The 12,828-nt window shown below is 49.4% G+C and overlaps 1 long non-coding RNA gene across 1 annotated transcript in view; it reads right to left on the bottom strand.

Annotated features, from left to right (window-relative positions):
• Nucleotides 1-1,831: 1,831 nt before the first annotated feature.
• Nucleotides 1,832-12,828, bottom strand: part of LOC138551870 (uncharacterized) — a 44,432-nt gene continuing 33,435 nt past the window's right edge. The window contains exon 3 of the long non-coding RNA XR_011295579.1: nt 1,832-2,111. This is a non-coding gene — a long non-coding RNA (uncharacterized lncRNA). The remainder of the gene's footprint in view (nt 2,112-12,828) is intronic.

Raw genomic sequence — 12,828 nt, 5'->3', positions numbered from 1 at the left:
ATATAATATTTACTACAGCCAGAAAAGGCTTGAAAGGCCTCCCAACAGCAGGCCTTATTACAGCAATCCTCTCAGGATCAGGTCTGGATATCCGTGCTCAAATCTTACACTCGCCATTTATTCAAGGGGCAGTACTAACATGGAATAGGCGACTAAGCACTGAAGGGCCCATTACCGAGGAAAACTTCGCCCTGCTAAACACCAACTGGAACCCGTCAAAGTCCATCAAAGACGAGGAATATTTAAAAATATTAACTGATACCTTAGCAGAGGCATCTTCGAACTTTCAATTGGACCACGTCATAGTCACAGAAGACTTCAATGCAATCTGTGCAGACATCGGCATCTAAAGAAATCATCTTTCAAGATCAGCCCAAATTCTCGTAAGAGGAAGACTGTTGGAACAATGTATGGCCGAAATGGATCTCCACAATCTCCACTGGGCTCGGCACAGATTGAACCTACACGTACCCACTTGGGAACGTAACAACCAATGCAGCACGATAGACCACACTTATGTATCCAAGAAAATACTGGGGCTGATTGTCAACTTTACAGTTCTCCGAAGTACAAACCGCAACCATAACATTCTAAAAACAATATGGGCATCCCCGAGAGACACAAAGCAGAGAATGCCCACAAATTATAGACAAAGTCCCATAGAAACAGAGTGAAGCTATCTGAAAAGGCAAATAAGTCAATTACAAACAAATATCTGGAAATAATGGAGACATGAGTAATGCAATTGACTACATCCTGCTTCTCCAAATCTACACAATAAAAAGAGGAAATAACCAAGAGGGAAAGAAGCAGCATCGCCATACATATAATACACAGCTTGTCGCAAGAAGTAAAATACTGAGACAGTTAACTCAAATTAACAAAAAATCCTTGACTCCGGAAAATAAAAAAGGATAAAGCAAGCTAAAATACAGTATAGACAGTGGCTGACACAACGAAGACACGCCCTATACCAAAATGATGCCGAGGACATCCTCGGGAAATCACAGCAAAAACACAAAAGATTTCTGCTCACTAATTAGAAATGCAAACGGTACAACGGAAGACGTTCTGCTGAACAACGTCAGGGAAGCCAAATGGGTTTCACATTTCAGCAATCTACACAAACTACCCACATCATCAATTTATGAACCTCCGACGAGTATGAAGTCTCACTGGGGAATCCCTGATGACACAGAAACAATTTTGTCCAAAATTAAGAAATTGACAAAAACGCAAGAGCACGTGGCCCAGATGGTCTATCTAATCTGGAACTGAAGAAAAATCTGGAAACCTGGGCGCAACTCATGAGTGAAACCTTCAAGAGATGTAACAAGGCAAGAGAAATACCAGCCTCATGGAGAAAAGCTACGGTAGTCCCATTCTTCAAAAGGGGTGCAAGAGAAGATCTGTGTCATTATCGCCCGATCGCCCTTCTGGACGTGACCGGTAAGGTGTTCGGATCCCTTGCCTTGGACGCCTTCCAGAACTAGTTAAAAGCTGCAGACCTGGCCGACCCATTCCAATCAGGTTTTACAAAGAACACGGGGACCACAACAAACATCCTTCTGGTGAGTGCTAAAAAGCAAGAACCTTCCAGGATGGACCCACAGTGTATTTAGCACTAATGGACCTTATGTAAGCGTTCTACCAGGTCAGCAGAGAACGTTTGTGGAAGAAACTAGAATATAACAACTGTCCAGAAGTTATAATCGGGCCTATTCGAGCACTGTATCAAGAGACCACAATGCGAGTAAGATTGACCAAAACAGGGGTCCTATCTTTTATTACGAACGTAATGTCCATCATTCAAACCTGTGTTGCTCAGCATTTTCTTGCTTCCACGATAAACATGTGGCCCGAGGTATCCTCTTATGTGCTTGATTGGACTGGACTTGCGAGTACAGAACATCCCACAAACTCTGCAGGAAAATGCCTTCCACTAGGTATAGATGTGCCAGGCATTGGGCTCTCCCGAAGGGATGATACTTTCATAAAAACTTCCATGGAATGGTACTGCCCATCTTCTGTAGCGCGTCTCTCATTCCCCTGCATATCTCATCATCCCATGTTCACTGCCAGACTCGCGGTTTTGGTGATGGCTCTAATCCCTGTTGAAAGAAACAAAGGTTTCAGCTGTTATTATATGTCACTGTAAACTAAACAGAACAGTTCACTGATTTCTTACCAGTAATCTTTACTTCTCCTATTCCTATTCTTCTACCTCACAGGACAAGGTGACCACCATCCTGTAGGAGTCTATTCTCAAACATGTTTTTATTATTTCCATTGTATTCCCCTGTCACCCGGCATCTAAGACTCTCTGAAAGACACGCTATGAAAGCAAGGATGAGACACAATCTGTTCTCCAGGGTAGGAGTGGTGGGAGTAAATACTGTGAAGAGGAAAATTAGATCTGGGAGTAGTGAAGATTATGGCAAGTACTCAGATCATTACCACCACATCCATCATCTTCATCCCTGTCCTTAGCATTGAAGTGTTACACCAAAGCCAAATGATTGCACCCTCAGACTTTCCAGGAAAAGAGGCAGACACTTCGTATCTCACAGAAAATCACTGGGTTTTCCAGCAACTAAAAGCCACTTTGAATGTGGTAGAATGGGACATGGATGTGAGAAAGCGGGTGGAATCCTGCACATTTCCTGCTCTGCCTTATTCTGCAGTAGTGACCAGGTGATGGTGGATGAGCACTGAGCAGAGAGAAGACCTCCACCGCTCAGTGTAGGAATCATGGAAGTGCCAGTGGTAGCAATGCTTTGACACCACAACTGACACCGCGGACAGGCAGGGACTGTGGTCACTCTAAATACCCACTCTCTGCCTCTGGGGTAGGTCATGCTCTAGTAATGCCGTTATGCCGTCTACCGCAGGTTAAGAAGGATCCCTGCCCCTCTCTGACCCGGTCGCACTGTCTTTGCATTGACAGGAAAACCTGTGGTTTACAATAGTCTCCGTCCTTTAAATGAAGACAGCATGGCTGGCATGAAGACTCCGTGGATGTGGTGAGTGCTGTTACTAGATAACTGCCAATTACATGGTGGCGATCTGTGATAACCCAGACCAGATCTTAGGTGAGCGTTCTTCTTTCCAGAGGCCTGGGGAGTGTGCGCTTTTAGGCACACTGACGTTATGGCGGACATGAACCCATCAATGGCATACCTGTTCCTTCGTCTCCAGATAGTAAGATGTATTACCTCCACGTCCACTCTTCCTCGTCCCAGTACTTACCTCATGAGGCACCCGCCTCCGACACAGGACCTTCTTCTATTTCTTCTTATTTCTATAACTCCTCCCCCACACGCACATCACTTAGTTAAATTTTTTCTGCCTCCGGCAGGTTGGGCTTCTTTTCTTCCTGGCGCGGGGCGCTGGGGAGCTCCGAATGCTGGCCCCCTGGTGGGGCTGTGTGGCGGGGCCTTCGGCTTCCTCAGGTGTGGCAAGACTCCTGGGTTCCCTGCGGGGCTTGGGACCCGGTCGAGTCAGGCTGCCTTGCCTGGTTTCTGCTGGGCTTTGGCCAGCGCAGGGCATCGTGGCCCGGGTTCTTGGAGAACGGACCCGGGTTAAGGTAAGGAGGGGCATGTTTTCCTGTTGCATGGCCATGCTGCATGGGTGGCTGTGCACGGATTGGCGGCTCCTTTTTCTTGTTTGAGCCACGTGCTCCGGAGGAGGGTGGGCTCCTCCTCTGGTGCTGCGGGCATGTTGCCATAGGAATTAATTGATGTTATTCCTATTGGTGGTTGTTCTTTCTGGCCTCTATTTGAATGTGGGAGAGGCACGTTGGCAATTGTTTGTATGTGGAGCCTTGGTTCAGTGTGCAGGGGTCTTTGGTGAAGCAGGCTTCCTTGGTCACTGTTTTTGAGCTTCTCAACATGGGAAAACATTCTGCAAAGAGCAGGCATCTGGTCCTGTCTTCTTCTTCTTCTTCGTCTTCCTCTTCTCCTGAGTTACGCAGAAAGAGAAAGAAGAAGGCTAAGCGTTTTTCCCTGACCAGAAAGGATTTGAAGAAGCTGCTTAAGCATCGTAGAGGGAGTCGCACACATGCTCATGGACACAAGCGCAGGCGTCTGTCTTCCTCATCCTCCTCTTCTTTTGGCGACCTCTTCTTGTTCCTCTTTCGGCTGATGCTGAAGGGAAGCATCTGGACAGAGAGGGAGTGGAGGAGGTGCTGGCTCAAGTTGGGGATTGCATGGGATTTTCAGAGCCCCTGGTGCCGGTGGAGGGGGCCGACCCTTCTATTCGCCAGTATAGGCATACACCTAGGAAGGGGTTGCCATTGGTTTCCGATATCCGGGATAAAATCCTCCGGGAATGGCATGACCCGGAGAAGATTGCAATGCCCCGCTTCATGTCCAAACTTTACCCATTGAAGGGCGAGACTTTGCTGTCTGATCCAGTTGAGGTCGACGATATCCTCGCCAGCCTGGTGGGTGCTCCTCTATGTCGGCCGAGGAGGCGGCAGTCCGGGATCCAGTGGACCGCCGAGTTAATTCCGGCCTTAAGAAGGTTCATGCAGGGGCGCATCTGGCCCTTCGAGCAAATATCTATGGTTCCTACACAGCTGAAACGGTGTTGAATGGTTTCAGGGGGTTGAAAAAGGCTGTTAATGAAGGCTCTGATTGTGCCCCTTTGCTTACAGACATGCAGAGATAGGTTGAGCTTTTGGCCGATCTGGCTTTTGATGGGGTGCGTGGCTCAGCCATGGCCATGGGGGCTGGTGTATCTGCCCGGAGGCATTTGCACGTAAGGGACTGGAAGACTGATGGGTCTCAGAAGGCGGCTGCCCTGAAACTTCCTTTCACTGGGTCCAGGCTTTTTGGTGATTCCCTTGAGGATAAGGTGCACAAAGTTTTTAGGGCAGACAAACATGCTGACAAACTTTGACGCAAGCCTCCTTCAACGGCCAAGAAGTCTTCCTCTGGGGCTGGTCCAGTGACCAGCAGGTCTTTTCCTGGCTCCTCATCACATTATTTTCGGAGAGCTAGGGGGGTCGGGGTCCTCCACGTTCTTCACGTCCTGGGCCGGCACCTAAGTCCTGACGGTTTGGAATTGCCGGTGGGCGGGCGGCTCCGGCAGTTTTCTCCAGTATGGGAAAGGTGGTGTTCCGACTCATGGGTTCTGGACACAGTGCAATGGGGGTATCGAGTGCATTTCCTGTCTCCTCCTGTCCAGCATTGCATGGTTCAGACTGTGGTTCCCAGGTCTCGGCTCAAGAGGTTGGCCATGGACGCCGCTCTCTCCGAATTAGTGTTGAAGGTGGCCATCATGCATGTTCCTCTCCCTGTTCAAGGTCAGGGGTTCTACTCACGGGTGTACCTGGTCCCCAAACCTTCGGGGAAGTACCGTCTAATTCTGGACCTCAAAGCCCTGAACTGCTTTGCCCAAAAGGAACACTTCAAGATGGAGACTTTACAGAACATTCTTCCGATGTTATTAAAGGGGGATTGGATGACATCTCTGGATCTCCAGGACGCTTATTACCACGTGGCTCTCCGCCCCTGGCACATGCAGTTCTTCCGCTTTGCAGTGGGATCCCGACATTTTCAGTTCAGGGTGCTCCCGTTCGGACTGCGATCTGCCCCCAGAGTTTTCACCAAGCTGGTGGCTCCCCTGGTGGCGCACTTACATCTGCGGGGCATTCAGATATTTCCCTACCTGGACGATTGGTTGATCAAAGCGTCCTGCCGGCAGACTGTCATTTCTCATCTCCGATTGGTCTGCCAGGCATTGCAGGACTGGGGTTTCCTGGTGAATTGGCCGAAGTCCCAACTGGAGGCTTCTCAGGATCTAGTTTTCATTGGTGCACAGGTTTGCACCAGGATGGGGAGGGTGTTCCTGTCCCTGGAGAGGGTCCGTCGCTTGCTGGCTGTTCTGGGCAGGGTTCTCAGGAGGCAGTATGTCCCGGCCCGCCTATTGCTGAAATTGCAGGGGCACATGGCTTCTTGCATGTTTCTAGTTCCCTGGGCCCGTCTTCATCTACGCCCCCTGGTGTCCTACCTTCTCTCCCACTGGCTCCCTTCATCTCAAGCTTTTGAGGCCTTGATTCCGGTGTCCCCAGCGCTGCGGGTCTCCCTGCAGTGGTGGTTGGGGGTTCCGAAACTACGGGCTGGGGTGTCCCTGATCATTCCTCCTGTGACCACACTTACTACCGACACCAGTGGAAGGGGCTGCAGAGCTACGTTGGGGGTCCTCTCTGCTCAGGCGTTGTGGGGTCCGGAAGAGAGCCATCGAACATCCAATTGGCGAGAGTTGTGTGCCATTCTCTGGGCTCTGGTGTGCTTCAGGAGGTTGCTGGTGGGCCGGGCAGTTTTGGTCCGGATGGACAATACGACAGCTTTGGCTTCCGTCAACTGCCAAGGGGGTTCCGGCCGTTCCTTGAATGCCCTGGCAGCTCAGATAGGGGCATGGGGAGAAACACATCTGGTGTCCCTGGTGGCTTCGCATATCAGGGGGGTGGACAATGTTCGGGCGGATCCTCTCAGCCGCCGGTTTCCCTCCTCGGTGGAACTGGTCCTGTCGACTCAGGTTTTTGCGGAGATCTGTGTCAGGTTTGGGACCCCTGTTCTGGACCTGTTTGCATCTCCAGCCTCAGCAAAAGTTCCCCTCATCTGCTCTCGTTTTCAGGCAGAGGGTGCGTGGGGGGTGGACGCCCTCTCTGTGCAGTGGCCTCAGGGTCTCCTTTATGCCTTTCCACCTATTCCTCTTCTGCCCCGGGTGGTTCAGCGCATCAGAGTGTCCAGGGTGACTGTATTGTTGTTGGCTCCATTCTGGCCCCGCCGGAGTTGGTTCCCCTCTCTGTTGGAGCTTCGGTGCTGGGAACCTTGGCTGGTTTCGAAGTGGCCTTGTCCCCTTCTTGGGGAGCTGCGGTTGGGGGTTTGCCAGATACAATGGGCAGTGTGGATATTGCGCGGGCTAGGCTGATATCTCAGGGGTATTCTGGTCCTGTGGTGGAGTCCATAATGAATGCTCTTAGACCCTCCGCTCTGAATGCTTACGGCAGACATTGGAGCCATTCCCGGGACTGGGGTGGGCGGTCTGGGATACCTCCCCTGCGTTCTGGCCTCCCTGCTATCCTTCAATTCCTCCGGGATGGGTCACCTGCAAAGGGAGACAAAAGGCCTTACCTGCTAAATCAGCACCACAGAGACATCACACCGACGATCCTGAAAAGGAAGACATCATTTTAAAAGCATTTCGCTACGATCGCTGCAGCGCTGCATTTCACTCACCTTTCCTGGACGTAACCATCTTCAGCAGCGATCATCCGGATCCACAGCCACTTCCCAGAGCCTAGAAAGAAAAAGACAAAAACAAGGTGAGAGAAGGAAGGGAATAGGAAAAGCTCAGTTTCCTTCTAAGTCTTACCTGTTGGGTCATTCCCATTTCATTTCGGGTCTTGCCGCTTCCAGGCATCCGGACCCTGGCCCCTTTGGGGAAAAAAGACAAAGACATTGAATGAGTGAATGCAAAGACATTACCCGAGCGCTCATCCAGAACTTACCTGTCATTTACTGGAACTGCATGTTTCACTTCGGGTCGGCGCCATATCTCCGGCATTCCGAACCCCGGCCCCTAAGGGGAAAAAGACAATGAACATTATTATTAAGCTTGGACTTTTGAACTTGCAACAGAACTTTTACAGAGCCTTACCTGAATAGTCAAGCTTACCTGAACTCCCATCAATCCTCAATCCAGTGAAGTAACTGGGTTTCAACGCGCCCATGCATCAGAAGCAGAATGGAGAGCTCATCCTTCCTGACCCTAAGGTGAGACTTCACGGGGAATCGTGGAAGGGTATCGTGGAGGGTTGGAAGAGAGTGGGAAGCTTGAGCATAACTCAGTCAGTAGGTAATACTCCCTTTTCACGCACAGGGGAATATTCCTGCGAGCCGGAGAAGCCAGAGTAGAGGGGCCCTTCTTGTCCATCTTCAGAGTCCTGCGCTTCACCATTGAAGAAGCATCAGCACTCGAAGCCAGATCTGCGCCTCCGTGGGAATCAGGTGAGCGTTACAGAACGCGAAGCCTACCCACAATTTCCCACTCGGGCGCTATGGAGACTTCCGAGACTGACCAGCTGGCCCAGCTTTTGGGGGAATTACGGGCGGAGGTGCACTCAGCCCGCCAGGAGACTAACGCTCTCAAAAGAGAACTGATCTTATCCAAGGAAAGAACAGATGACCTAGCCAAAAGGTTATTACAGGCCCAGGCAGGGCACACTCCTTTACCTAATTCCGGAGACATTTCCACATCAATGGGTTTGAGTAACCCGGTACAAATTAATCTACCTGGACACATGCCTTTGGCCCCGCCTGAACGTTTTGCGGGGGATCCCAAGAAATATGCCGTCTTTATGAACCAATGTCGTTTACACTTTCTATGCAGACCCAGAGCCTTCCCTAACGATCAGACCAAGGTAGCCTTTATACTATCTTACCTCAGTGGCAGTGCTGCCGATTGGTCTATTCCATTGGTAAATCAGGATGATCCCATTCTCCAGAATTTTCAGGGCTTCCAGGCCAGCATGGAAAGATTGTTCGCTCGACACTCTCAAGGACAGGCCCTTGATAACGAACTGCTATCCTTACGACAAGGTAATCAGGATCTTCTGTCCTACATTGCCACCTTTAACAGACTGGTTGTGGAAACTGGATGGCCAGAAAACAAAAGGATCACATTGTTTCATCGAGGCCTGCGCGGAGAGCTTAAGGATGTTCTAGCTCAGATAGTAAACCCACCCCAGGTCTGCGCAGACTACATAGACTTGGTGGTTCAACTTGATCACAGACTTCAAAATAGAAAAGCAGATCGGTTCAAGTATGAAAACCGAGTACCGATCAAAACCCACGCTAACTCCAAGAATACCGACGTATCTGAACCTAAGCAAATCGGTGGTGTTAAAGGACCATTAACGCAGAAAGAACAAGAGAGAAGGCGGCAAATGCAACTTTGTCTGTATTGCGGGACTTCCGGTCACTTTCTTCGAAATTGTCCAGTTAAACCACTTAATAAGGTGGTTGGAGCTACTGATAACGAATTATTGACACCTGATTCGGGAAATGACCTAGCCCGACAAGCGTAGGGGTCCGCTTGCCGAGCTTGAAAACTAACTCTTTGACCTCGCATTTTGTCATGCCATTGGTGCTCGTGGACCCAAAACAGCCTCAGCAGTTGCATGCTATAAAAGCATACATCGACAGTGGAGCTATTGGAAATTACATAGACCGTGAATTGGCTTCCAGGATTAAGCTTCCTCTCCGCCCGAAAGTAACCCAAGATGTCATTACTACAGTAGATGGAACCGAAATAGCCTCAGGGCCTGTAACGCATTCCACTGTTGAAGTGACTCTGGTGGGTCAGGATGGACATCGGGAAGCAATCGTGTTTGATGTGATCAAGGCCCCACAATTTCAAGTAATTCTTGGAATTCCTTAGTTAGAAACACATAATCCCAGAATTGACTGGCGAGCAAAGAAGATAAGTTTTCCTGATTGTGAACCAACTTGTTATCCAAGAAATCCAGCTATGGGTCTAGCCTCAGCAACTTCCACCCCTGTACAGCTACCGTCAGAATACCAAAAATTCCAAGACGTTTTTCAGAAAGATCAGGCTAACACGTTACCTCCCCATCGGTCTTATGATTGCCAAATCGATCTGGTACCCAATGCTCAACTACCTTGTAGTAGAATTTATGCTCTTACGGAACATGAGAACCTGCATTTGCGTCAGTATTCAGATCAGTACCTAGCCAATGGTTTTATTCGCCCGTCCAAGTCTCCTGTCTCTTCAGCTCTGTTCTTCATGCCGAAAAAAGAAGGTGACCTTAAAACGTGTATAGACTATCACACCCTAAATCAAATAACGATTAAGAATCGTTATCCTCTGCCCTTGATCCCTGAGCTTATCGACCAGGTGAAAGAAGCTTGTGTGTACACCAAGTTAGATCTCCGAGGAGCTTATCACCTGGTGCGCATAAAAGAAGGAGACGAATGGAAGACTGCATTCCGCACCAAATTTGGGCTCTTCGAATATCAGGTGATGCCCTTCGGGTTGTGCAATGCACCAGCCGCCTTTCAGTACTTTATGAATGATGTTCTTCGGGAACTTATCGATGTCTGTGTCATTGTTTACATTGACGACATCCTGGTGTACTCTTCTTCAGAATCTGATCACAGAAAACATGTTAGGGCAGTTCTTGAGAAATTGTGCCAGCACAGACTATTTGCAAAACTCGAAAAATGCGTTTTTCATACCACAAAAGTTGAGTTTCTCGGATTCATCCTGACACCTCAAGGAGTCCGAATGGACTCGCGAAAGGTGGACGCCATCCTCAAATGGCCATCTCCTAGCTCGGTGAAGGGAGTTCAGAGCATGCTCGGCTTTGCCAATTTCTATCGAAGATTCATCCCGGAATTTTCCCGAACAGTCCAACCCATCACTGCTCTCCTAAAGAAAAACAAACGCTTCGAATGGACTCCTGAGGCCGAACAAGCCTTCCAGGACCTGAAAACAAAATTCACCTCTGCACCTGTATTGAAACACCCGCACCCAATTCTCCCGTACTGTAACGCTCACCTGATTCTCGCAGAGGCGCCGGTCTTGACTGGGCGACTACCGTATCTTCAAAGGTGATGTGTAGCACCTGGTTGGCTCTTTGGGCTGGACCTCTGTGCACTGTATGCCTGACGTGTAGAGTAAGATGTCTGCAGATAGAAAATATGGGGTTAATGAACTGGGGTTATTGGGGTGTCCCTATCTCTTTCCTCTTCTCCTCTCCTGTAGACCCCCAAAGGTTAACGCTCTCACCTTAGGTAAGTGAATGCCGAGCTCTCCATCTGCCTCGGGGCAGGGTGCTGTAACCAGTTCTTCACTGGATAGGTAGCGCAGGCCTCTTGACTTCAGAGGACTGCTGTCCGTCGTTTACTGCACGAACGGTAAGTTTCGAGTCATTCAAATGTCTTTAAAGTCTTTAGTAATGATGTCTCTTGTTTTGCAGGGTTCCGGCGATGGCGGATGACGGGCTGAAGTGAGTTGAAGATGGAGCCCGTGTGATGAATAGAAGCGCCTGGAAGCACGTAAGTAAGCGCTTGTTGCCTGCTTCACTATGCGCTCTAACTGTCTTTTTATTTTGCAGGTACGAGTTCGGAGCGGCTGCAGGGTGCCGGAATACCCACTGGATTAGATGTGGAAAGGAGTAATGGCACGTGAGTATTAAAGTTCCCCAATGTCTTTAAACGCACCTTGTTTTGTCTTTCAGATGCCGGAATGCAGTGTGAAGACCTCCGGAGCGCACAAAGAGTAGGTAAGCCTTTGCCTTTCAGATGCCGGAATGCTAACCTGTTCTTTCTTGTCTTTATAGGTGTTGCTGAAGACTGGATTCAGGATGGTAAGCCTTTGCCTTTCGGATGCCGGAATGCTAACCTGTTCTTTCTTGTCTTTATAGGTGTTGCTGAAGACTGGATTCAGGATGGTAAGCCTTTTTCCTTAGGCCCTGGACCGGATGCAGAAGACACGATGAGCGTTCTGCTGCAGAGGTTGCAGAATAACGCAAAGCAAGATTCATCCACCGGGTGTGGTTTAAATAGCCTCCTGTAGTGCTTAGGTGTCTCCTTCCACAGCCACGCCTAAGTAAGAAAAGAGTTCCTGGTAAGAAAAGAGTTCCTGCCTTCCAGAAGAGTTCCAGTGTTCTGAATCTAGGGAGTGGCTCCAGCCCCACCCAACAGGAAAAGTAGTTCCAAACAGAAGAGGATCAGAGGCTCAACTGGCAGGCAAGTAAGCAGCATGGTCTGCTGAAGGTAAGTCCACCCAAGCATTATGAGCCCGGCGCTTCCAGCGCTGGGACTGGGCATATTTATGAGCCTGGTGCCACTGGCGCCAGGACTGGGTCCAAAAGGTCCCAATTGGGACTGGTTGGCACTCGGAACCTGGGTTATGGATCTGCTTCCAAGGGAGTTGGGAAAACCCTGACCTTTTGGAAGCAGAGATCATGACAGTACCCCCCCTCAAGGCCCCTCCCAAACCGGGCTTCTCCGGGGGTTTTGGCTTGTCAGGAAATGTTCGGTGAAATCTTTTGATTAGGCGAGGAGCGTGGACATATTCAGCAGGTTCCCAGGATCTCTCTTGGGGGCCGTAGCCTTTCCAGTCAATTAGGTAGAATAGTTTAGATTTGGAGATCTTGGAGTCCAGAATGCTTTTGACTTCAAACTCGAGTTCTCCATCCACTAGGATAGGTTTTGGAGATTTGGTTAGTCGGGTTTGAGGTTGCACGGGTTTTAATAGAGAGACGTGGAAGACCGGATGTATCTTCATGTGCGGGGGCAAGTCCAACTTGACCGCTACTGGGTTTACTATGGTAGTGATGGAATAGGGACCAAGGTATCTTGGGTTGAATGTGCGTGGCCCTTTTAGAGATAGATATTTGGTGGATAACCAGACTTGATCCCCTACTTGATAGTGAGGGGCTTCCTTCCGATGTTGATCTGCTCCTTTCTTGTATTGTTCTTTAGCCCTTTGAAGGTGAGAAACAGCTTCCTTAAAGGCTTGGGTGATTGTAGAATGCAGGTAGTCTACTGCTGGTGTTTCAAGATCTTGGAGGGGATCCAACTCCGAGGTTCGAGGGTGACTGCCGTACAAAAGAAAAAACGGGGTTTTCCCAGTTCCCGAATGGACAGAGTTATTGTAGGCATACTCGGCTATCCAAAGGATATCTTTCCAAGTTTTTTCAGTTTGTTGCAGCATGCAGCGTAAATACTGTTCCAGAGTTTGATTGGTCCTCTCGGTTTGTCCGTCGGTCTGAGGGTGGTGACTGGTCGA

This window comes from Ambystoma mexicanum, chromosome 1q (genome assembly GCF_040938575.1).
Source record: "Ambystoma mexicanum isolate Mex_15411 chromosome 1q, UKY_AmexF1_1, whole genome shotgun sequence".
Taxonomy (NCBI): Eukaryota; Metazoa; Chordata; class Amphibia; order Caudata; family Ambystomatidae; genus Ambystoma; species Ambystoma mexicanum.
Note: the sequence above shows the minus strand (reverse complement) of the source record. Positions and strands in the feature narration are given on the sequence as shown.